This window comes from Balaenoptera physalus, assembly GCF_965194825.1.
Source record: "Balaenoptera physalus genome assembly, chromosome: 20".
Classification (NCBI taxonomy): Eukaryota; Metazoa; Chordata; class Mammalia; order Artiodactyla; family Balaenopteridae; genus Balaenoptera; species Balaenoptera physalus.
In genome coordinates, this window is record NC_138901.1 from 35,099,481 (window position 1) to 35,127,010 (window position 27,530).

Here is a 27,530-nt window from a genome sequence, read left to right on the forward strand (position 1 = left end):
TGCAAGTAATTTAACTGTCTGTCAAAACAAAGCATAACATACTTAAGAGGAAGACAACAAAATCCAGACACAAAGCAGTGCAATATTCATAAAGTCCAGAATCCAATAAAAATTTCTAGATGTGTCAAGAAATAGGAAAATATAGCATCACCTGGGGAAAAAATCAGCCAATAGAAACAAAACTCAAAATTAAAGAGATGATAGAATTTAGATATGACTTAAAATCAATTATTGTAAATAGGTTCAGTGTGCCTAAATATCTAAGGAGCACATAAACTCAATAAGAAGAGAAGTAAAATATAAAAAAGAACCAAATACCTGAAATTAAAATTCCACTTAGTGAAATTAATAGTAGACTGCAGAAAAGTAGATCAATCAATTGAAAGAATTTAAAGTGAATTATTACCAGCGAGAAATGGAGTATTTCCTGCCGTATCAGTAAACAAAGGATGTCACAGTCATCAGTGGTGCTCGCAGCCCTTCAAGGTGAGCTGGTAAGCCTTGAGGGAACTCAGGAGGGAAATAATATCTGTCATCTAGCAGCCATTGGACTGCAGTCACTTCCTAGGGTGAGCCCTGAGGAAACTCAGGATGTGAAAACACAGGATACTGGCCCCAGATAGCTGAGGTGCATATCAAAGGAAGGATTTCAGTGAGCCCAGACTCTTGCATCTTCCCATACATAGAAAAGCATTAAATTCCTTACCTTGCGATATCTGGTTTTCTTTAATTAACAATAATCTTTTGATGTTCCCGACTGCCTGCCCTTTGTTACAAAATGTCTGTATAACCTGGCTCCCCACCCCTTGCCTTACTGGAGCAGTTCTCTCAGGGTTACTTGAGATGCTGTCTCCTGGGCTTGAAGTCCTAAAAATTCCCATCGAATAAAACATAACTCTCAACTTTTAGACTGTGAATAATTTTTAAGTCCACAGTTATTGTGACCATGAAGGGACCAGAGCAGATTCCTGTCTTTCGCCTGAACTCTGCGAGGATCTGGAGCCTTGATGCCAGCAGAGGTCTCTTGTGCCCAAGCACCTCCTCAGGGAGTCCAGATGAATTTGGGTGAGTCTCTCCTGGTTCTAGGATCTCCCGTAATTGGTTTGATGATCTTAAGTTTTATTCGGTGGGGGAATAGGTTATTTCAAAAAGAGGTACCTGGGTTATCCTCAGTCGAAGGACTGGGCAGATTTTGCTCAAGCGGGTTATCCTCTGTAAAACACAGTGGGAAGACTCAGTTTGGATACTGAGTGGTTATCCTCAGTCTAGAGACTGGGAAGACTGCTCAGTTAAACACTGAGTAAGGTGGGACTGAGTTATTAGGGGGAAGACCGCACTGTCGTTTTTCCTTGAATTAATGGAGTTTGTCGCAATAAAAACTGAAATCTTATGAGAGCTTCTGAGCTCCGAAGAAGGGACTCCCCTCTTGGCCGGCAACGGCTTTCTTAGGTGACTGAGAAACGTACAGGAGTGGTGGAGGCAAGATCTCATGCCCTTCAGCTGACCCTATAGGGAAACCCACTCATTTAATTAACAACCTGCTCAACCAACTGGGGATGTGAATAAGAACTGGCCGTTCTGAGTTCTGAGCATCCGTGGTAGTCTTACACGCCACCGCCACCGGGAGAACCTCAGACACGTAAGAGGAGGCTGAAAGAACTCTGGGGCCAAACCTAGAGGAGTTAAGCTCTCAAGCAGCACTCTAGCCCACTACACGATCATCACTAGCAATTTTATTTCGACAAAGCAACTTCAGAATGTGAAATAAAGGTTTCAAAATAAAAGAAAAAGGAACGACAGATTACTAGCCTCCAATTAATACCCCACCCAGGTTAATGTACGTACAAAACTCACAAGTATTTACTTAATTGGAAATTAAAGGAAATTTCGCCCTAAAAATGAGGGCTCTTTTATTGCATACACAGTTAAGTTAAATTAAGGTTAAAAAGCCGGCTTGGTAAAAAAATCCTTTCAGAATTCTGACTCTAAACAAAGTCCTTCTAGGGGGAGCTTGTACTTTTCTGTGTCTTTGAGATATAAATGTTCTACCTGATCTTCGTAGGATGTTCTGGGTGAATGTGTGTGTATGTGTTTTGAAAACTTGACCTGTCATACTATTTTTGAGAGTAAACTCTCTGGATTTTACTTACGCGACATCTTCCACTCTCTTATGGGAAAACCTCTTGTGTCTTACTGGTTTGAATCACTATTAATATATATTTTATTAATGGCCAAATGATGGATCATTTTAAATTGGAGAAACTAACAAATTGGTGAATCCAGAGCATTCTCATTATAAACAGCTGTTTTATTAGTACTTATAAGACAAAAAGCAAACTAAAGGTGAAAAAGCAATAGATATATCTAATGGTTAACCTAAGAACTTCTTTAGTTTAAAACAAGAAAACCTGTTTTGGGAAGCTTCATTTGTGGTCTTTGCTTCCCCTCAATGGGTCTCACAGATACTAATAAAACATTAGAATAATTAATGTTAACAGGAAAAATCCTGTAAGGAAAATCTATATACTATTTCCAACAAGGTAGAAATTTTAAAAAGAGTTATCTCAAATGAATAAAGAAACCTTTAGATGGTTATTTAAAATGGGATAAATAAAATGGACATTTATGTGATTAAAACACAAGGTTTTGATATTACTACACTACCTAAGGTTACATGGGCCAAAACGGACCCCCTACTGGTCCCCAACATTAAAAGCCAAACAAGTCCGTTCTATTTACCCCAGTTTTAAAATATACATTTAAGGGGCTAGAAAAAAAATTTACACTGAGATCAGTACATGACCAGCAATTATTTGGGGCATCAGTTATGCCAAAGGGCCTGAGCTCCTCAGCTCAAGCCCCCTCTGGGGATCCCAGGGCCTTTTATATAAAAATAGATAAAATGGACAGGGAACAGAAAGAAAAAAAAAAAACTTCTAGAACTCCTCCTGTAAGATCAAAGATTGTTGACTGAATCCTAACAAAAACTAAGGTTAAGGGTATAAAGCTGATGAAATTGAGATGAACGTATATAAAATCTGTATATTTAAATGGGCTTTATATAAGGCGGTTACATCTCTTTTGTTTAATTATATTGTGGGATAGGCATGTTTCACTGGGGAATGCTTCCCCTGCATGGTATTACAAGACAAGGCATATAGATTGCCCCTCAGGAAATATTAAGCATACTAAAAGAAACCAATAGGGCTACCTGAGCCATACAAATAAGTAAAAACTGGGAATAAACATCCAAGGGCTAATAAAAAATAAAAATAATGATCTTGATCTGGGCTTAACTTGTGAACTCAGAAAAAAGGTCTTTGCTGAAGCCTTAGACAAACCTTTGAAGGCATAATAAATTAAACTCTAAAGTTCTAGAACATAGAACTCATAAAATAAAGTTCAGTTTAGTAAGAAATCTTGTCACTGATAAAATCTTGTAGTATCTTTTAGGTGACAGACCCGTTCTTTAGGGAACTAAAAACAACTGTCTTTCTCTTGCAAATCTCTACAAACCAGAAATGTAAATACAGGCCACAAGGACCTGAGACTGAGCCTAACTAGCTCAATCAGGCAAGACCTGAAATCAAGGGAAAAAAAAGTGGTAGTTTTAAAATTCAAACGACTGGAAATGCTCCCTTAGCCAAACATTACAAATAGTAAAGCCTTAGTCATCTGAGCAAGCAACTTTAATGTATTCCAACTGTTCTTTGTAAACTAGTAAGTTTATATTGTAATACCTGATTCATAACTAAGTTTTAAGTAAAGCCATGAGATCTCGTTTTGCCTGTTTATATGTCTGTGTACACATTATACGATGAGATATCTTTAACTTTGAAAAGTATTATCAAAATTGAATTTATAAAGACCTCTATTCAATTTAAAAGGAAGTGCTTAAAGTTTAAATACTAAAAAAACTGACCAAATTGACTTTCAGGTTCACGTGAACTGGGAAATATTCAATATTATGTTGATACCTGGTATTAAAGTTTGTTGATCTAATTAATATAGACATGTCACTACAGTCATCATCATTAAGTATAATACTGTATTGTACCTAGGTTTAATAGAAGTCAAATAAGACCTTACTGTATCTGTTGCAAGGAAAATAACTTGATATGATGAGACTTCAAATGTAAATGAGATAAGAACTTTTGGGTAAACTCTTTAAAAATAATTATATTTTAGAAATGTCTACTTAAAATGATCCTTACAGATATTTGGTAACTCAAAGTTCTAGAGTTGTATTAATTTAAGTGATGGAAGTTTATTGAATAGCTAGATGATTTCCCAAAAATTAAGATACAGAGACATCAATTACTAAATAAAAAAACTAAAGGTATTTAAGACTATTATTGAAAATGTTTGGTGCCACCCTGAGGTGTTCTCTATAAGAAAACAAGTGTTTTTAGAAATTATCACTGGTATTTATGTTTGCCAATCTACAGAATGCTAATGTAAAAGACAATTCATAATTGCTTACTTCTTAGTTCTCACTAGAAACTTAGGTTTTTAAGAGTTGAGGGTTCTAATTTAAACATGTAACTAAAACTAATAGGAATAATACAGAAACATTTCAGTGTACAGTAGGAAAGTAGAATGTGTGTTTTCAGTAAAGAAGCTATAAGGAATGAAATTACATTTTATTGAGGGCAAAGAAAGTTATGTCTTAGAACTGGTTGGTTTATTTGGATGGCAAAAAGAAGAGCGTGTAGCTAAAATTAACTTGTAAGGAAATAAGTCAGTTTTGTTAGCTAGACTAGGAGAATATTTTATCATTTTTGTGATTACATACTTCTCTTTTGCTCCTGTGTGATGACATGATCACAGGGTGCTCTTGCTTGTGCCTTACTGCGTCACACCCAGTGGCCTTCTCTAATGACAGTGTTGTTTAAAATGGTTTCCGTCCAGGAAAGTCCCCCTGAAGTGTATTTTAAAATATGTAACTATTGGCATGTTAGATAGTTTTGTTTCTAATTATCATTATGTTCCAGTCTACAGTTTGGATATCCTGCAAGCTCCAACATGTACACCCACACCATTAATTTTATACTTTCTTGGTTAATGACCATCTCTGACATTCTCTCTTTTCTCCAGTTTTTACCATATTTGTGTTGGGTCTAATTTGTGTAGTGAACGTCTTCTTATAATATATCTAGTGGCTCTGTGTTCCTGCCTCTATCCTGAAAGTTATAATTGTGATGTCAGAAGTGATGTCAGAAAACACATAGGACTTTATTTCCTGATGACATTGCTGAGTGGTTACATTTACCCTGTACTTTTTGTTTCCAGACAATTCCACATGAGAAATAGGCACCATACAGATATATGAAACAGATTGTGTGAGTTTCTGTGCCCTTAAGTCATCCATATTTGTTGTTTTCTTTTAATAATTTTGTAACTTTGTTTAAATGAATAAGTATTGTTTCACAGTAACCTATGATCCTGTTTTGTTTTAAAACCTTTTTGATATTTTTAACAAACTTCCCAAATATCAAAATCTAACTAAAGCTCTTTTAGCCTCCAGCTGACTCTGGGATGCTTCAAAGGAGCATAAATATTCAAATGAGATAAATATTAAACCAACTAAGTGTATTGTATGTTTAATTACTTCAGAAACATTGTCAAGTGATTGGAGATGAACCTTAGGTTATAGTGTAAGGATAAATGTTATTAATATAGATATTCCAAAATTTTTGTAGAATCCTTAACATCTGATATGTTTTGATATAATGGCGTCAGTCATAATTTTAGTTACTATCTTAAAATGTTGTATGTCACAGAAATCTCCAAGTTTCCTGCTAATTGCGCTGTACTCACATCTTTAACCATGCTATTTTAAGTTTTGTCCTGATGCTTTTACAAAACGAAGGTCTTCAAGAAGACTCATAAAAAACAAATATAAATTTCTGATGGCCTTTAGATAATATCACTGAACTGGGCAACGAATGACAAAACTCTAATGGAAAACCTGATCACTTCATCCAGATCAACAGGAATTAATTACATGGGAATGAATGAACTGATGAATATGATTTATAACTTTATGACTTTGGAAAATATACTAATTTTAATCTTTGTTTTTCAGAAAAACATTTTCTCTTACGCTATGACCTACAACAAGTTGATAAAGTATGTCTTTGTAAACAAAGATGAAACATTTATCTTTTCCCTCTACCTGATCCTGCCAGAATTTGGCTTCTCCAGCTGGCTATCCTGTGGACTTGATGGTTTATTGCAACTGGATTACAACTGTTATACTAATCATTGTTTTAATTTGTTCTTTGTTTCCAAACTGTTTATGATTTGTGTCTCCCTGCTACACTATGACTTTGTCAATGTTACTAGCTACATTACTTATATCCTGTCTATTTTATAAGATTTTTGTCTCTTGCAGTACCCAGTGAGTAACCAGGTCACCAAAAAAACTGATGATGGCTAAACATCTTGAAAAACAGATCACATTTATGATTCTTATAGAATAATTGTAATAGTGTGATTCTAGGTAAGGGAAGAGGCAAAAGGGGAAAACATTTTCTGGATCATAGTAGGCTAGTAAGACAGAGGATCCAGAGAAACTTTAATTATCAACAGGGCCTTATCCAAAAATTAGCACCCAGAATGACATAGCAACAAGAATTTCCGCCTGATCTGGGATAAGCCTCCAGGTGCAATGGAACAACAACAACAAAATTGGTCAGGAAATGTCTCCCAAATATTGGTCGAATTCCGGACCAAGAGGAGGATCTGAGAAATGGAATATTTCCTGCCATATAAGTAAACAAAGAATGTCACAATCATCAGCACGCTTGCAACCCTCCACGGTGAGCTGGTGAGCCCTGAGGGAACTCAGGAAGGAAATAATACCTGCCATCTAGCAGCCATCAGACTGCAGTCACTCCCTAGGGTGAGCCCTGAGGAAACTCAGGATGTGAAAATACAGGATACTGGCCCCAGATAGCTAAGGTGCATATCAAAGGAATGATTTCAGTGAGCCCAGACTCTTGCATCTCCCCAAATATAGAAAAGCACTAAATTCCTTAACTTGGGCTATGTGGTTTTCTTTAACTAACAGTAATCTTTTAATGTTCCGGACTGCCTGCCCTTTGTTACGAAACGTCTATATAACCTGGCTTCCCCCCACCTCTTTCCTCCTTGGAGCAGTTCTCTCAGGGTTACTTGAGATGCTGTCTCCCAGGCTTGAAATCCTAAAAATTCCCATCGAATAAAACATAGCTCTCAACTTTTAGGTTGTGAATAATATTTAAGACCACAACAGGTATAAAGAACATTTCATAATGATAGAGGGTCAGTTCATCAAGATAACAATCTGGGTGCATGTACCCAATAACAGAGCTTCAAAATATATAAAGCAAAGCACTACAACTTCTTTTCAAAATACTTTGGCAGGTTAGTAAAAAGTTAAACATACAAATATTATGCTGCCATGCCGTTCTTAAACATGTACCAACAGAAAGGAAGCATCGTTCCATATAAAAGACTTGTACTTGAAGGTTGATAAGAACATTATTTGTACTAAATAAAAACTAAAACAAGCCAAATTTCTATTACAGATGAATGAGTAAGCAAATTGTGGTATATTTATACAAAGGGGTACTTCTGAGAAATACAAGGAAACAAATTACTGATAAAAAATAACAATAACAGAGCTGACTATTAAAAACATTATGCTAGACATAAGGAGTTAGACACAAAAGAGTATGAACTGCATGTTTCTACTTATAAACAACTCTGGAAAGTCAAATTACTTCTAAGGTGATAGAAATTCAACAGGATGCGAGTGAGGTGATTGACTGAGAAGGGGCATAAGAAAACTTTCTGCTGTAAAGGAAATGTTCTACATTGTGATTGTTGAAGTAGTTATGGGGTATGTCCATTTGTTGAACCCATCAAACTGTACACTTAAAATGGGTATATTGTATATATTTATACTACAATAAAGTTGATGCAAAATATATATTTTTTATTCTAATAAAAACTTGCTAAGACATTTTCATGCACAATACTGTTAACAATATTGTCACCAATACGTCAAAAGGTGCTAGAATAAAATTTGATCTGTTTTCTCAAAGCATTCATAATGTAGTAGGGCACACAGATAAGCATATAATCACTTCAAACCAAAGGCAGTGGGTGTTGAGTGTCATGCATTCTTCAAAGAGTTTTCATGGTACCGTACCTCTTAAAATATTGCCTTTATTTGTGACTTCTCCCAAACTATAAAAATATTTGAAAAAAAAAATTTGATACATGATATAGGAATGTTTTGTTCAAGTCTTTTAGCTTAGAGTAAATGCAACATTTGAAAAGTATGGGAAATAAATAACTTGTAGAAGATATATAAAAGCTGGAAATTTCTGGGTCACCACATTCCATACTTTTGAATTTCCTTCATCTTGCTTTTGGTGCTGAAAAATTGGGGTATCTTTCTAACTGCTTTTTGAGGACTTAATGAAATGCTTCATTTGCAAAATGTTTTAACACCCACAGTGAACTCTGCCTCTCAGGCATATTCTTTTGTTTTCCCAGATTACTGGGCAAACTGCTCTTCATCATAGAATCTTACAGCTGAATAACTAAAAAAAATTGAAGTACCTTCCACTTTATATAGCAACTTTCTCCTCTAAGTAATATTTTCTCTCTTCCATTCCTTCCCTCTGCCCTTCCTTCCACCCTTCCTTCCTTCCTTTCTTCCTTAAGAGGAAAATGCTCTTAAGAAAGGTAATTACGTCTTTGTAGAACCTTCTTCACCCAACAGTCCAGAGCCCTCATGGAATCTCCTGTGTTGTAACACTAACATTTCCTGACCAGGAACAGCACCATGGCCAATTTATTTGTTCTAATTCATGCCTACATGAATTGCATGTATGTTGCAAAGGGAAAATGCTCAAGATTGATGAAATGTACTTAAAATTTTTTCATTCTCTCTTTAAAAAAATTTTATCATAAGAACTTACTATACATTTCTCTGTCCATCCATCCCCCCTATTTTGTTCTGATAGAGATTCTATAGTTAAGAAGGACCTCCTTAACTCAATGAATTCAGTATTTTAACAAGTAGGAGAAAATTTTTGTAGGAAGAAATGACTGTCAAATAGATATTCACTCTATCATCCTGACTTTCCCTTTCCCATGAGATTTTTTTGTTTCAATTGCTGCCATTGTATATTGGCCCTAGGGTTTACTTCAGTCCCTTTAATACTTTGATTGAACCTAACCAGATCTCTTTTCTTGATTCCTCTTATTACAGCTAATACAGACTGGAGGTTTCTAAAAGACATCTAAACACCAAGGGATAACAAAAGTTAAATAAACTCAATGACTCCAAGGGCTCTAAACCACTTGGTTTACAAATTATAGGATTCTTTTTTATTAGCTAGCTGGTTTCCAGGAAAGAGTGTTACTCTTTTGTCTAGTTTTCAACGTTATAAGTTGGGCAGTAACTCACTTATAGGATGATACAACTTAAACATCCTGACACCTTCTCAGTCAAAAAGCAAAAAACTGGGTAAGAGATCTCTCTTACTCATCCAGCACTTTCAGTTCTGATTTCCAGTCTGAGGAAATCTCATCTTTGTGAAAAGTATACCTAGAATGATGTCTCTGACATGGTTCTTATCTGCTAGATTGAAATGTGCACCTTTGTTCCTAGTATAGGACCTATAGTATACCAATATCTCAGTGAAGCTTTATGTTTATGTAGGAAACAATTTACCTAAGCCATGCAATGGTTGTCCATTCCTTATAAAGGCCTGCAAAGGATGGACACATCTATGTACAAAAGTCTAATCTATTAATATCTCCTGAAAGGAAGTTGAGGGCTCCAATTCTATCATTTTTGCTTTCCCTTGAAAATCCCCTGAAAATGGCTTCTCCCATTTTTGAAGAAAGCAAGTTTTTATCTATTCTCTCTCTTGCCTTTGTGCTTTCCACAGAAGAGCTACAAGAATTTTAGATAATACCAGGTCAAATGATAGACTTAAATTTTATGAAACCAAGGAAATAAAAAGAAGTGCCAAGCAGAATGTCATTTGAATCTACCTTCTGGCATTCTGTTATCACTGCTGTCGAAGTCATTGAGCCCTGACAAAGCACATACACAACTCTGATTACTAAAGATGTAGGAAGGCAAGTGATGCGCTTTTTGGTGAGGTAGAATCTTTAAATCCCTGACAGCAAATCTCTAAATTCCTGACAGCAGCCCCACCATGATATTCTAAGCATTTCTTTAGGTTATCTGGTATCTAGAGAGTTTTATAGACATGGAAATACAAAGGGGGGTGATGGGGGATGAAATTCACTGCTGGCTTTCTACAGCAACACTCGTGAAAAACAAAGGAATATGGGACCAGGGGAGAGTATAAGTTAGATTTAAAGCTTCCTTTGAATTTCATAAGTGTGCTCTCCAGTCTGAATATGATGTTAAAGGATTACTTTTTAAAGATATAATCATTACTCACATACAAACATAAAATAATACTATCAAGCATTTTATTTAACTCATTAATTAATGATGGAACCAGTCAGATGTTAGAATAGGTTCAAAGGAGAATTGAAAGTACCACACATAATAGGCATATGAGGAATGCTGAAATGAATTTACAAATAGAAGTAAATTGGCAATTTACAAAAAGAAGTAAAGTAAAATTGCATTCCACTGGATACAACTAATTGCATGTTTATGGACCAGAATCATTGGAATTTCCCTAACAAAGTGAATGACTTTTCAATGAATTTAAGAAAAGCTAGTTAAACACTTAAATGTTCAGTGTTTTGATTTACCTAACTGGTGGTTGAATAAGATAATGTAGAGGCAGTGCTGGGTAAATTCTAATATGTTTTATAATTATAAGTAATTTCTTTTAGTGCAGCATATGTGTTGCTTCTTTACTACCAGCAAAGCCCTCACTCTAGAAGAACAATTGTCATCACATTTTTGCAACTTCTTCATTCACTGTCACGTCTGAAAACACACCTTCGTCTACTCCCTCAATTAAAGAATATTAAAAAGTAAGGCATTTGGAATATATCTTCAAGATTAAGCTACTTTAGAATCATTAAAATGCTGTAGAAATTTCCCTCCAAACATTTATCACTCAATGAGAAAAACTTCTAAAAAGGAAAGAAGAAGGAATGGATAAGGTATGAGGGATACAGCTAGGAAAATGAGAAAAGGCCAAAGGTCTTTTGGGGACCCAAGGCTTTTGCTGGTAAATTAATGAGGTCTTTAGCCTCTAAAGTGTTCAGAGTTCCAAAAAGAAATTAATTTTTAAACCCCTTCTGCTCTAGATAACAACTTGAAAATACCACTTTAATATTTTTTGCATTGCATGTTTTTATCATTATGTAATCGATGTTGTAGTTAATGCAGCATGACACTTCAAGTGATTAAGGACCTGGTGGGGGCATTAACGATGCAAGACCTTATTCACATTTACACTAATGATTTTATAATGGGGATTTTATTATATTAATTATGACTACTGGGAGTCAAAAAAAAGCAGATGAAATCCAAGAAACTTCACTCTTTGATAATATAGCTGTTACCAAATTTGTTGACATAGGTGGTTACTTGTGCAAAGGGAAATACAAGTCTTTATGACTATTAATCATTACAAGCTTGATGTGCTTGACAGTAATTACTAAATTAATTTACCCATTATTGCTGAGTTTTAGAGATATCTTTTTTCTTTTTACTTCCACAGCATGAGATACAAATTAAATCTTTATATAGCTAAAGCTTCAGCATTTGTGTTGGTTGGTGTGCAAAGTCAAGTTGATTTGCTCCACATTCCTGTATCCACCTACCTCCCAGCCCAATCTAACAACAAAGCTCAGTTCAGAGCTAATTTTTCTGTTGCTGTCTTACAGAGTGTTTGGATGGTGTGTAGTTTTAATATGGCAAATTGCTTACTGGAAGCAAAAATTACTAGACCCCCTCACTCTGGAGGTGAGGAGGTAGCCTAAAATAGCTATTGCTGCTGTGAACCCACAAGTACTCACTGACGGTAATTAGAGAGATTCTGTATCATTTTAAACTATTTTGTCTCTGCAGGGCACAATAATTTCTTTGTGTTTGTGCAGAAAGCCTTTTCTACAGACATGAACATCTGAGGCTGCCAAATAAAATATCATTTAGAAGAAGAAACTTTCCTACAGCCCCACCAGGCAACCAAGTGCAGGGAGGAGAGCTAATCTTGTGAGTAAAGATTACAGGAGGCAAGCAAGTCAATACTTGTGGATCATTATGCATTGTGTTGTTCCTTAAAAGCAATAGAGACTAGGAAATGGCATAATTTGCCATGTCTGTTTGTTACTCCAGCAATATACTGCTTGTAATAAGATTTCACACTTTAATTCATCTGAGAACCTTACAGTGTTTTACAAGCACTAATTACTGAGACTCTCACCATGCTTAACTAAGACAAGCAAAGGCTTCCACACAGATCTTATTTTTAAAGTTGGTAAATAGGAAGAGAAAATTCACCATTCTGAAGAACACTGAGAGAGAATTAGGAGAAAAAACAGTTGGCTGACATCACAGGTTTTTCTTTTTAGGCCCTAAAAGAGTATTGCAACCCTAAAAGAGTATGAAATTCATCCTAGGAATAACATAGTTTGTCTTTCTAATCTTTATTTATTCAAAAATTTTATTCAGTGCTTGTATATGATAGGCATTGGGCAAGGCATAAGGGTGACAGGCATGCAGATGCGGTCCCATAATTGCCATAAGTGCTGTGCTGAAAGTACAATAGATAAAGGTCAATGGGAGCAGAAAGCAGAGTGCCTTAATCTACTCAGAGAAGTTGGAATTGTGGTTGGAGGCATTAGTGCAGGAGTGGGGAATAGGTTTTCAGGCAAAGCAAAAACAAACAAAAAACCCACCTCATTTGTAAAAGCATGGAGACATGTTTCTAGACCAGCAAATAACTTGGTATAGTTTTGGCTTGGATGGGTGAGAATGCAGTATATATGGGTTGCAGGATGCATGGGGAAGAGTGAGTAAAGTTAAAGAGGGAAGTATAGGGGGAAAATAAAAATATCTTATTCAGAAAGTAAACCCCTGTTCTTTTAAGAAAAATCTGAATTAGGATCACTTGGTACTTTAAAATTATATCAGACATGTTCTTTCACAAAACCTATATTTAACAGTAATTCCCCAAATTGGATTAATTAATATGGCAGCTGTTTAGATTTTTAGTTTTTTCTAATCTTATTAGAAAACTATGAATTGGAATCTTTTATTCCAAGATTCTTCCTTGAAAGGGATTAGGAGCAGGTTTCCATTGTAAATTGGTTTCCTTGCTTTACTGAAGGTAAGTAGTTCTAGCTTTAATATAGATATAATATACTATCTGTCATTTTTCATTGGTAGTTTTGTAAAAGTTGGGCTTTTGAATACAAGTGTTTCTTTTATACTTCCACTGAAGTTGAAAATAAAAGGATGAAAAATGTATTTATTCACCTCCTTCCCCCTATAAAAGACTCAAAATCAGTTTAAACTTGAAAATTTTACAAAGTCATTGACAAAAAGGATGAAAAAGTGTTTTGCCAACCAAAATGGCATCACTGTCACTGTTAATTTGCTTTAAATTGCCATAGAAAGAATATTCTCATTTCATGCTAGCATTTCTCATTGGCTTAAAACCAACCAGTGAATATTATATTTTATGAGCTCAGACGTGAAGTGTATGGGTAAATATTAATCTTGCAAACTATTACACTTACTGCCAGAACCACATACCTAGTGGACTAAAGCAATAAAATAACTTATGGCTCAGTTAAAATACTGAAGTGTGAGTTTGAAAACTGATGTCATATAGTTACATATGAAATGATCCTAGACTCTGTGGATGGACTTAATTGTTTCTTGTGACGGCGGAGACGTCCTTAATAAAGAGAAAACTAGTATAATATGAAATTTTCACATTTGGTTTCTCCTGTATTTCCTAGAAAGCATGAAATCTGTTTGAAACCAATAGAAAGATTCTATAGAGAGGATTCATATAACAGCTTGTGATATAGATCATTCATTCACCTACTCCAACAAACATTTATTGATCTTCTATTGTACCAAAATACAGTGTTATATGCTAAAAAAATAATTCAAAAACTCTTTACATTTTTCCACATATTTGGAAGAAACAAATGTTATTAAGTAAGAACAATTCAGTGTGATCAGTTATAAAATGTATTTAGAGAACACTGAAGAGGAGATTTCTGAGTCTGCCTAAGAAGAGCTTCACATTTATGCTAAATTGAATAATTGTACCCAATCAGAGTTCACTATGATAAAATAATATATATACACTATGAATACCTCATGATGGGTGGAGTGTACTCACTACTCCTTAACGTTGAAATTGGCCATGTTATTTACTTCAGGCAAGGGAACGTTAGTGGACATAGGACTAGCAGAAGTGTAAAACTTGCCCGCAGATTTGAGCTTGCCATTACACTCCAGAAGAATATACCCTGGAGAGATGCTGTCACTTCAGCTGGGGTTTCAGAGCAAATTGGCAGGCCAGAACCAAGTCCAGCTGGCAGACAGCCTGAAGCAGAGATGCTAAACTAAGTCCAGTCTGGATCACTTAAACTATAGACCTGTGAACATGAGAACAAATGCTTATCATTGGAAACCCCTGAATTTGGGGGGTTTGTGTGTGTGTGTGTGTGTGTGTGTAGCAAAGTTGCTTAATAAATATTTAATCTGAATGTTAAAAGATAAATAAGAATTTTCAACGAAGACAAGAAGGAAACGTATTTCAGGTAGAGGGAATAGCATGTGGAAAAAGGAATGGAGGCAAGAAATGGAATGATAGGTTTTATAAAGTATGAAGTAATTAGACATTGCCAGTTTACAGGTTATGTGAAGTGATCGGCTTAAAATTAAACTGGAAAGGTTGGCTGAGCCCACACTGTCAAAGACTTTGGAATGTATTCCCTAAATAATTGAGTTATTTTTAAGGAATATGATGTTACAGTTATTCCCTGGGTTAACCTGTCAGACATAAAAGTCAAAGGGCCCACTTGTGTTTTTTTCCAAAGCACTGGCCCAAGTTTGAGAATTTAATTGATTTACCCTTTATATCACCACACATTGAAATGGTTTTCTTGGTGCAATGCTTGCTGTTGGGTCCAAACCTTGTTCTTACAGCAAAAGCTGAGTGACTTTTATTCTTTAATTTGGCATCCAGGATTCTAAGTCATAGGGAAGGAGAGGAAGCAGCAGACATCCCTCTGACTTTTTCAGGTCCCAACTGTGCAAGGAATCATCATGAAGGACCATGTGGCTTTTATCAGCATATGCACTGGGATTGACTTTAATTTAGTGCATTCAGTTTTTCCCCAAAAACTCTGCCTTCCCTGCAAACACAGCCAAACTCTGAAATCTTCACCAACCACAGGAAACATGGCATCTAAGACATCCCTCTGTTGTCTCTTAAGGACGCAGGAGTTGTGGCTACTGTCACAGTGAATACACTGGGGATTTATGGAAACTATGATTGTGGCACAGGGAGCTTGCTCACACAGACATAAATCTTCATAAAAGAGTCAGTCAATCCATATAAAGAAGCCACGAGGAAAACCACAACTGTCAAGGGCTGTACTTATTAGCATTATGAAATCAAAGAATGCTATAAATCTCATTTACAAACAGATATACCCATCTTGTTCTAAGCCATCTTCATATTTAGCAGTATTTCTATATCACCAATCAATAGAGTAAGCAATAGTTAGAGGGAAATAAGTCAGCAATTAACACAGAAATATTATAATAATTTCTTACATTTATGTAGTACTTTCTAGTTTACAAAGTGCTTTCAAGTTCACATTCTAACTTTTAAAGTCACTATAAACTTGTGAGTCAGCAGTGCAGATATTTTCTAACTTCTTCTATGGATCAGATAACCAAGCCTTAGAAAGTTTAAGAAAAACTTGCTTAAGGTCTCAGAGTTTGTTAATGACTAAGTTAGTAGTCAGAATGGCTCTTTTGAGTCCTCGGCCAAGCCTCATGACTCTAATTGAAAGAATCTCAAAATAATCACACTTACGCTGTATGAACTCTGGCAGTTAGACTTGTATCCAGCTAGGGTGTCAGAAATTGCTATAGGCTGAGGGTTTGTGTCTCTCCAAAATTCACATGTTGAAACTTAACTTCCAGTGTAGTGGTATTAGGAGATGGGGCCTCTGGGAGGTTATTAGGTCATGAGGGTGGAGCCTTCATTAATGTGATTAATGGCCTTATAAAAGAGACCCTAGAGAGTCCCTGCCCCTTCCTCCATGTGAGGATACAGCAAGAAGATGGCCATTTATGAGCCATAAAGCCATTCTCACCAGACACTGAATCTGCTGGCACTTTGATGGATTTCCTAGCCTCCAGAATGTGAGAAATAAATGTTTGTTGTTTAAGCCATCCAGTCTATGGTATTTTTCTTATCACAGCCCAATTGGACTAAGATAACCAACTATTTTGTTCTGTTGTGTTTTTCTTCCCAACATTATTCTAAGGAGGGATTCTGTGAGGTGGGAGCAGTTGATTAACCAGTAAAACCATAGTAACCTTTACATTTATGTAATGCCTCAGAATTTAAAAAAATACTTTCATAACTAAAATGAAAATGATTGATTTTACTACGTTATATATTTTCTCAGGGGAAGCACTTGTACCAAAATAGCTTAAATTGTAAGTCATAGGATTTGACTTACATAAATTCTTATATATCACTTAACAAGCTCCAATTTCATGATTATTCAATTGAGGAAACATATACCCCCTGCAGGGAAAGACTTAAAAGAATAACTCATTCAGTTAATTAACTAACTGAGACTTAAAACCTGTTATCCTAACTCCCAGGTCAGACATCACACAATTATGACGGTCCATATTATGCTGGGGAAAGATCACTTTATCTTATTCCCAACTCCAAACCCCCAAGCACAGTCGACACATATAAACCACACACACACACATACACACACACACACACACCACTTTAGGATTATTGTCTATATCCAGATGTCAACTCTTATCACCCTGTTCTTTGTACTTTAATCAATATTGTTGTTCTGGACAGCAACATTTCTGTAAATTACCAAGGGCTTAGTTTTCATGGCCTGATTTTCCACTCTCTCTGATGATTGATTTCACTCACCTATCACCTCCATCAGCCATTCTCTTCTGTCTGTTCTGTACCAACCCAGATGGAACACTCAGCCCTTTTTTCTTTAATTTTCCAAAAATGCTCTTCAGTAAAACACTTATGAGCAGCAAAGTTTACTGAAGATTTTGTGTGATTGGAAGGGTTTACATCACAGAAAAGTGTATTGCTTAAAATATTAGCTATAGCTATTAAAAAGAGTTCTTTAATCACCCCACAGTACAGAATTTCTCAATGGCCATTTAATTGGTCATATTCTCACTGTCCATCCTCATAACACAATTTTCACTACAAATCTGCAGAATAATTTTGCTTTCCATCCATTATTCTACCTACCTTTGCATATCCAAAGATTCTGTAATGTACTCTGCAAAAATAAAAGCCATATATCCAGATTTCCTTTTTGGTAGGTCTGAGGAGCTGTCAAAGGCTTTGAAAAATTCATCAATCCTTCCTTCCTCCCACCTAAGTCACTCTATGTGGGAGGTTGCAATGATGAGGTGCAATTCTCACACTAGATACCTACATCAGAGAGTAAAAGTGACTATACTCAATTTAGGTTTTAAGTCACACTTTTTATAATCCTGCTCTAGGACGTAGGTGAAGAAGTTCCCTTGGAAACTGCAGTTGGCTGTCAAACTTGCTTGACATTCTGTCAGTACAAGATACCAACCTGAGTTTCTGCAATACCAATCGCAGGCTGAATAAGCCATGTTTAAACAGAAGAGCTGGTGTGTGCATTGTAATCATTCAAGATGCTCGCAAAACAAGTAAACTTCCCATGATTTAATTAAGTGGGAAGTTTCTCTTTTTATGTTTTAAAAGCAATATGTTGCCCTGGTTCTAGGATCTCCATTTCCTAGTCACCTACACTGCCTTAAGTAAAACTCACTATTATTCTCTGTCATAGGTCCTGGGTACAGTAGGTAATAATAATTAGAAAGAAAAGATATACCCCCTAAACTTTCTTTAGCTACAGATACAGTAAGTCCCCTACATACAAACAGGTTCCATTCCGAGAGCACGTTCATAAGTCCAATTTGTTCATAAGTCCAACAAAGTTAGCCTAGGTACTCAACTAACACAATTGGCTATATGGTACTGTACTGTAATAGGTTTATAATACTTTTCACACAAATAATACATAAAAAACAAACACAAAAGTAAGCAATTTTAATCTTACAGTGCAGTACCTTAAAAAGTTCAGTAGTACAGTACAGTACAACAGCTGGCATACAGGGACTGGCATTGAGTGAACAGTCAAAAAGAGTTACTGACTGGAGGAGGGAGAGGAGGTGGGAGATGGTAGAGTTGAAGGATCATCAGCAATAGGAGATGGAGGGCAAGCTGCAATTTCACTCATGCCTGACACTGTTGGCATCACCATCTCCACTACTTTCAAGTCACAAGAATCTCTTGCTAAATTATTGTTATAGTTCTTCTCTTGACTTGCCCTCTTATATTGTATTAGCAAGAAGCAGCAAGAATCATCCTGTGTCCAAATGCAAACAAATGTCCGTGATTTGTCTGTTGGCTCTTAGACCTGGACTTGTTCTATATTCACCATTCTGTTGCTGAGCTGAAAGCATGAAAACTACAACTCTAAGTCCCTTTGGCTAATTGTGCTCTTGTTGAGATACGCCAATAAGAGGCACTGGCGGTATTTTACCAGTTTGGAAAAAGAGAGAATATATGTTCTCTGCTTCTGGTTCCTGCAGCAGCAGCAGGAAGAGATTTCAGGTAACCAAGGGCTCCAGCATCATTAGTGGCTTCAGTGTCATTGGTGATACAAACATCAGCGGGGACAGTTCCTGCTCAGTGATGCTCCCTGTAGAATCAACAACAGTGACTCAAACTGTAGTAGTAGAAATGACAGTGAGGATTCCTTCAATCCAGCAGCCAGGGCAGGTTTATGGGCTACAGTAGGAACTATGGCAAAGTTCCCATCTCTGGAGAAATCCTTTTCTCCCTTTTGCTCTTCCAATTCCAATTCCTTATTTAAGTCACTTTCTATTTCTATTTTCCTGACTGGACATTCATTGATATAACATAGATGCAGTACATTAAGGTAAGTGCTATAAACTAAGTTATACAGGTATAGTTGGTGTAGGAAAAAAACAATCATTAATCTGCTTAAGGGGACAGAAGTGAGAGAAAATTTCACTCTGGAGTAATTTTTTGCTAAGGGTCTAAAAGACTGAGTTAATAGAGGATTGGGGTGAGGGGGAAGAAGAAAGAAAAAATAGCAAGTGTAAAGTTAGGTAGACTTTTTAAAAGCACGATATTTTGAAAAGGATTACCCTAGGACTTGGAATTAGAGCATTTTATATTTTTTTTCATATTTTTTCAAAAATTCACTTCATCCTAGTTGTATAATTGTATCCAGACATTTTCTCTCTCTTAGTAAACATGATCTTCTTCTTAACTCCTTTTAACTCCACAGGACTACAGACTCTAAGTAGCCAAGGGCAAAAATTGAGAATAAAAAAAGTTGTCTAAACAAGTTCCATACATCCTATTTGACAGATGAAAAAAATTAGCAGCTATGTAACCCAGGGGCATGCATTGAAACATAGTCAATGTTTGTAAATTGCTTTGAGACTCTGAGTGAGTGTATACATATGAAAAGTTGTATCATCATTTTTCTTAACTAGTGTAGTTTGTTTGTGAGATTATAATTTGGTGAGTGGCAGAGAGTAGGTAGCTGCCCAGATTAAGTTTAAGAAGGAAAACTTTATATCATGAAAATAGAAAATTTCCATTAAATTTTATTGAGTGCTTTGTTACATCAAGCAATAATAGTTATAAATAATTAAACAATAAAACAAGTCTAGACATGTGTGATTTGGATTCTTTAATGTGTGCCTCAGGCATGTGATAAGTCATAATGGTAGAATCAAATTGACTTTAATCAAGAAGCCTGAATTAATGAGCTAGTAATTCATACCCTGTTGTCTATTTATTGCTGTAATAACATCAACATTTTTACAAGTTCAAAGATCTGCTTTTTCCTTGTGCACCACACACACAAAAAACAAAACAAACAAACAAACAAAAAACCCCCCAAAATTCTGATTAAGCACAGATGTCCTCTTCTCAATGCCAGAATTTAACATTAATTACAAATTATTGAAAGTCCTTTAGCTTTAAATGTCACATTTTAGGGTGCAAAGCAAGATGTAACATAGCAATTCTGTTCACTTTCCATCTTGTAGATTGTTCCTGTGATACAAAGAGACCATGAAATAGGCTCCCTCAAAATTAAATTTCAATAGATTGAAATCTGTAGGAATTTTTAGACACTTACTCTGCTGGTCTCATAAATAGGACATCTCAAAATAGTTCATTTTAAAAATTGCAGATTAGTGCCTTAAAGAGAGATAATTTGACTCTACTAAAATTTCCAAATGACTCTCTCGTATGCAAGTTTGTCATCAGTTCATCTCAGAGCTCAGCAGTTGCCAAAATACCATACATTTTCATGGTATCTGGCAAGCAACAACAACAAAAAGACTAGATCTGGTTAATATTTATATTATAACAAAACATTCTAAAGAAAATGAATAAAATCCTAAAATCCTGTTTCTGTGAGGCCCAGGGATACTAGATTTTGCAGCTCCGTACGACACCACTCATATTTTATTCTGTTTGAATACTGCTCAAGACCCAAATGCATAGGCATCTCCAGGGCGAGTCTGATATAATTATGACTATTTAATCCCAGGATTCTAGCACTGAGGTGCAGCTCATTCATGTCATGACTTTATTCTCTTTTGACTGTCGCTGAGGTCTTGAAGGATGTCACTATTTCTTATGGTTTCTTGATTTAGTGCGTAGAAAAGGACGGCAACCCTTTGGATTATACGCCAAAAAAAGCAGATCAATCATTTTCCATTTAAAGCCCTTTTCTTTCTCTATTCCATAGAAAATTGTTATGCACTGCAAGAGTTACCAAGTGGATCATATTCCCCTTTTTTCTCACGTCATGCCTAGGTTTAAGTCTTTGATTGTTCTCCAAGGCCTGATAATTAAGTCTAGGCTGAGTAGCTCAGCATTTAGTCTGACCTCAGTTTATTTTTCTTACATCACTTCCCACCAACATCCCTACCTCCTCCCAGGTACAATAAGCTCTGGGCACGATGGACTACTCCACAATTTGCCAAAAGGGCATGCACTTTGATGCCACCATTTACAATATTCTCAGTGCTTAAAATAACATTTAATTTTTTTTTTCTCTTGGAAAAATTACATTAATTCTTCTAAACTAGCTTTTTTCCCCCCAGTGACACACTGATTTGCCCAGTCAGATGTATTTTATTCATTCAACAAATATTTATAAGATGCTTTTTCTCTATTGGACATTAAAAGCTAGAGACTCTACAGTGAACAGATGCCCTGACCTCTATAAAATTTATCAAACAGGCAAATACAGTGCAGAAGACTGAGTACTATAATAGAGAGATGTCCTTAGTGGTGTGATAAGGATAAGCCCTTGGGGCACCTAAACCAATTCTGATGACTGAAGAAAGGTTTCATGAATGGTGAAATATACAAGAGACATGAAGGATAAACAAGAATTAACTGAGTAAAGAGTTAAGAGTCTCATTTCCATTAAAAGATCGAGCTTTCCCCAGAATATAATAGAGTACTTTGAAATTTGTAAAGCTTATGTATATATCATCTCCCTTAATTCTTACATTAGGTACATTATTATTAGGTACATTATTGGGTACATTATTAGGTACATTATTATTCCCATCTTACAGAGGAGAGTATTAAGACTTAGCCTGAAAGAAGGAAGTTCAAATAGGTTTATATTCCCCTTTTGTCCCATGATGATGTTGGGTCATGGTTTTGGGTCACCATTTACTTGGTGAACCAAGGTCCAATCAGGAGATAGAAATTACACAGTAATTTGAACAGAAAAAAATTTAATATAGAGAATCAGTAACTATACCAAAGAGGTAACTATAAAGATAGAGATAACTATTAAGAATACCCTATGGCTGAAGGAGAGTACCCAAAAAAAGGGTCACTTGGCAGGGAGACCCCCCCTTCAAGCCTGGGATTCTGCAAAAGATGTGGTTATAATCCATTGGATGGTGTAGAAGTTCACTGGCTTCCACAAGCCAGACTTGGTCCACAGTCATCAGAAAACACCTCTCCAAGGTAGAAACAAACTGAGGCTGCCAGGCAGGCATGCAGAAGTCAGGTGTGTGGAGCCTGATCACAAGAGGGTAGCATCTGTCCTGGGGGGCATGTCAGCGTGGCCACAGCATCAGTCCTCCAATAGTTAGGTGGGCTGAGGGGGAACAGCAGTAAGAGGATCAGGGGTTTGGGAACCCATCTGATGGCAGGGCAGCGTATATCCTGGAGCATGTATTTGTAGTAACCATGTCTTGAGACACCATGGGAAGGAGAAATAAGAGAGAATATGTCTGCCTGGTTTCTTCCCACTGTCCCTTTAGTCAAAGCTCTCCCCAGAAAGAATCTCCTGCATTACTGAGTTCTACCATCTGGCCATTTTGGAGGCCATTTGGGATGCTGGATCCCACATCCTGCAGTGTGTGCTTCATCCAAATGTGGAACTGGCGGGAGGAGCCAGAAACCCTGACCTGAGGGAGGTCATCACAGCTGTGCAGCTGAGGGACACAAGAGGGCCCAGTACTCCCTAGACAACTGGATGGTCAGTCCCTGATAGGGTCCACGTGGTCCAAGGGGTAGGTAGAGTTGAAGGAACCTGAGTAGGTTCACAGGGATCTAATATACCCTCTGACTCTCCTTTTTCAACATTCCATGGCTGATTAATCCCCAACAGACAAGAAGGTTGCCACCAAATCTCAATTATAGAAGCCATTTTCAGTCTTTAAATTAAATTTATATATATTTACTTTCATAGATTCTGTTTGTTTTGCAGTTGAATTTTAGCTACAGTCATATTTTCTGCATGTATATGTTCTGGGGAGCCTTACTGTGGCCCACAAGGAGTGACAACTTCAGTCTAGATCTTCTGGTTCTTTCTATCATATTTGGGGATAGACCTGTGTAATTTTCTTGAAGACAAATTTCTTTCCTGTCCTCCCCATTGGGCAGTTTTTAAATCAACCTCTTCATTCTCATTATATTTTCATCTACCTTCTCCTTGATTACAGGATTTATGAGGACTCCGTGAGTGAAGGTAATGTAATTACTGCCTTCCAAAGACATCACTATCAGAGCAAGAAGGATAATGAATGAACCCCAAGCCTACTTTGAGTCCTAAGGATGTAGATGCGTGGTTATTAAAAGCTCTGGAAGCAGACAGATGAATGTTATATTAAAAGCAATGGGCACCAAGTCAGAGGACTTGAATTCAGATATGAGCTCTGTGATATGTTCACTGCGTGGTGTTGGCCAAATCATTTAGCTTCCCTGAATTTCGTCCCCTTCTCCGGAAAAGCACAAAATAATACTTATTTTTGAGCGTTTCCAGGAGAACTAAATCACACATATTTGAAACTGCCTGGCCCATACCAGACACAAAATGTTATTTCATCTGCTCAGTGTTATAGAGTATGACCTCCTCTTTGTCTTTGTTTTTGCCCAGGTCTCACTCAACACAATTAACATGATGTCTCAGACACCAAGATACATTGTAACAGTTCCCTCCAGGCTTTATTTGATTGCATTTGTATGTCCCTGAATGTGTGTGCATGAGTCTGTTTGTCTGGCTCTCTGTATGTTTGTATTAAAGCATCATCTCTCATTATCTGAAGAGGCATTCATATGATATACCTGAAAGATTTTAAAAAATAAAAAATAAAACAACCGGAATGTAGCTTCACGTGGTATCAAAGCACTTTACAGCATGACAAGGTTTTATGAATGTTTTGTGCTGCTATATGGCTCCAGATATGGTAAGTTACATCCTGCTAACTTTTTTCTAGAAAGAGGCTGATTGGATCCTCCGTTCATTAAACACAGCAGAGCCCATTAAAGCTAAAATGACAGGCTATTTATTAATACACAAAAATAAATGTTCACTCAACCTGAAATGTGTGTGTGACACCACAGATGTGGAAGCTAGTGAATAAGTGAGTCATGGACACATTTTGGGTTCTCATTGTTAAGCGAAGACTCCTTTCAAAGGAGATTATTGACTTATTGGAAAAAATGTACTACTTCTTGACATTGGAAAAACTAGACAAGGGAGAGGAGAAGAAAGGGACCAGCATGTATTAAGCATTGCACTGGGGAGCCCAGGTCATGCAGCATACAAACACCAACCTCAGTTGACATCAGTGCACAGAAAGAGCAGGAAGGGCAGAGAATAGATCTGGGGCCCAAGGGAGGATAACCAACAGAGATTTTATGAATCAGCCCTTGCACATTTGATCTACTATCTCCTTTAATTTCATGCACCCTCACACCACCCAGCCACTAGACAGCATTCCACATTCTATGTGGAACTACAGCCTTCATCCAAAGAGAAAAGAGTGTTTGTCACATTTGCCTTCCAAGGTTTTATTCTTTTTCTTTCTTCCTTCTTTCTTTCCTTTCTACCTTCCTTCCTTCCTTCTTTCCTTCCTCCGTCCCTCCCTCCTTTTCTTCCTTTCTACCTTCCTCCTTCCTTCCTTCCTGCCTTCCTTCCTTCCTTCCTTCCTTCTTCCCTCTCTCTCTCCTTTTTTTTAATATTCCATTTTATGACTTAAAACAACTTCAGCTAAGCTATAATCTCAAACTATTCCAGATTCCTCACTCCCCATTGTCATAATGTTTCAAGTCCTTGAGTTCTCCCATCATCTAGTACATACACATAAAAAATGTAAAGTTGCACATTTTTATTTGTTAAATAAAAGACCCTTCTGTTTTCTATCAGATGCCACTTTGAGATAAAGAAAAATGTAATATGTGGAGGAAGTTACTCTGCATCACATAGGATTTTAAATAGAAGCCAGAAGGGGATAATGATTATTATGTTTCGAGTAAGATTAACTCTTTATGAGAATTTCAATTCAGGATTTAGAGAGGAAGGGAAAGGACAGAGATTTCAGAATCTTCTGACATTCAGTTCTGTTCAATCCCATTCTATTTTACTCTAAGGCCTCATTTGAACTACAACTAGTCACCTACATTATTAATATTTATGCCTTATGTGATCCTCACTCACAATGTATGAGGTAGATATTATCATCATTCATGAGAAAACTGAGGTCTAAGGAGATCATAGCCAGAAAGCAAGTGGCAGAACCAATATTCAATTCCTGGTCTGCCTTACTCCAAATTCCCTGTTCTTTCTTCCTGACACTCCTTTAAGCTAATAGATGCAGACTCATATAGAAAAGAATTATTCAATCTGCACTTCATGTATTTACTAAATTCAAATGACACAAACATTTCTTGTACCAGGTGCAAGAATAATTACTTTTGTGTTACTTAAAAATTGAAGGAATTATGCAGAGAACTAGAACCATAAAACCTGAGAGTTTAAACCTTAAGATGCTTGGTAGGATGAGACTGTTGATTATCTGACATTTAATAGGATATGGAAAAATTCACCAGTAGCAGTACACTGTGGCATGATAGAGAGGAATGTTTAGGAGAACTATAATTTCCCTGTCATCACTGAGAAAGAGAGTTAATGAAGCAGTTCTGAAAATCCACAGTGACAGCTAATTATCCCAGAGCAGAGACATCAGCTTAGAAGGGACAGAATGGTCAGGGTCAGTGTGATACCAGAAAATAACTAAAGTTTTGACCAATAGGCCATGGTATCCCTTAGTGATTGTAACTCACATCAGATTTGTAGTATCTTAACAAGAGGCTCAAAAGCAAATGCTTCTAATAACCTTTAGCCGTCCATCTTGACTCATTTGGCTTGAACTAATATAGGGATTTAATGCTTGCCTAGAAAAAACATTTTGTGGAGGCTTTTATTCATATTAAAAAAATAGAATTGGAATATCCAATCAATAAATATTCTCTACATGGTCTTGGACAAAATCATGCAGCCAGCATGAATCATCATCAGAAACCTTTAGTCAATCTCTTCTTTCCACACATATTACACTCTCTCTTAGGGGCAGCTCTGTCGACACTCCTAGATACCCTTTTCTCCTGTCCTTTAATATCACTAAGCCGAATTCACAGGAGATTTTAAACTCCCTCAAGGTAATTTATGCCTGATTGTTTATATTAGTTATCAACTGCTGTGTAACAAATTACCACAAACCTAGCAGCTTGAAACAATACACATTTATTACTTCACAGTTTCTGGGCATCAGGCTCCACTAGGTCCTCTGCTTAGGGTTTCACAAGGCTGCCAACAGTGTGTTGGCCAGGCTTCATTCTTGTTGGGGAAAGAATTTGCTTCTAAGCTCACTCAGGTTGATAGAATTAATTTCCTTGTAGCTATAGGATTAAGAGCTTCAGTTTTTTGTTGGCTGTTGCTGGGAGGCTTCCCCGAGCACCTAGACCACTTTCTGTTTCTTGTCATGTAGAATTCTCCAACATGGCTACCAGAAAGGAAAGTCTCTAGAGCATATCAGCCAGCAAGATGGAGCCTCAGGTAAGGTATTATGATCATGGCAGTTTCCTTTCATCCTTGCCGTATTCTGTTGGTCAGAAGAAAGTCATAAATCAATGGAAGGGAATCATACAAAGGCATGGACACTAGGAGGCGAGGGTCACTGGAGATCACCTTAGATCTGTTCACAACATAAAAAAAAAATGCTGTCTTTAAGGTGTCCACCTTTTCCAAACATATGTGCTTTTAATCAAAGGATTAAAGTAAAAGAGTAATCACTTAGGACGATGGACAAGGGACAGCAAGAACATTTGAGAAAGAGAGACTAGCAACAAATTAGCCTGATTTCCTGAAATCTAGAGTTTTCTGTTGACAGCATAAGCCTGTACAATATGCTAGAAGCTTTATTCCACAACAATGTTTTACTCTTATATACTCACACTAACAAGAAATGGGATCTTGGGCAAACTGTATAACCTTTCTAATTCTTAGTTTATTGATCTATAAAATTAGTAATAATCACACTTTGTTGGCAGGTTTGCTATTTAGATTAAATAGACTTAGAGATGAAAAGAACGTGGTATATAGAGTTGCTCCTTGCTGTCTAGACTATGCCACTTCCTCCTGCAAGTGAAATCTAATTGTACACTAAATTTATTCTGAAGGTCCCAAGCAGCCAAGACAAAAGGGGGAAATTATGTGTCTTTAACAATAGTTTTCAAAAATAAAAATAGTCTTTCTTTTTAATGTGAAAAGCAACTCTCAAAAAAATTTTTTTAAAATTTGAAAAACTTCAATAACATTTGCAAAAATGTTACTTTTGCAAACTTTTAAACATTGCA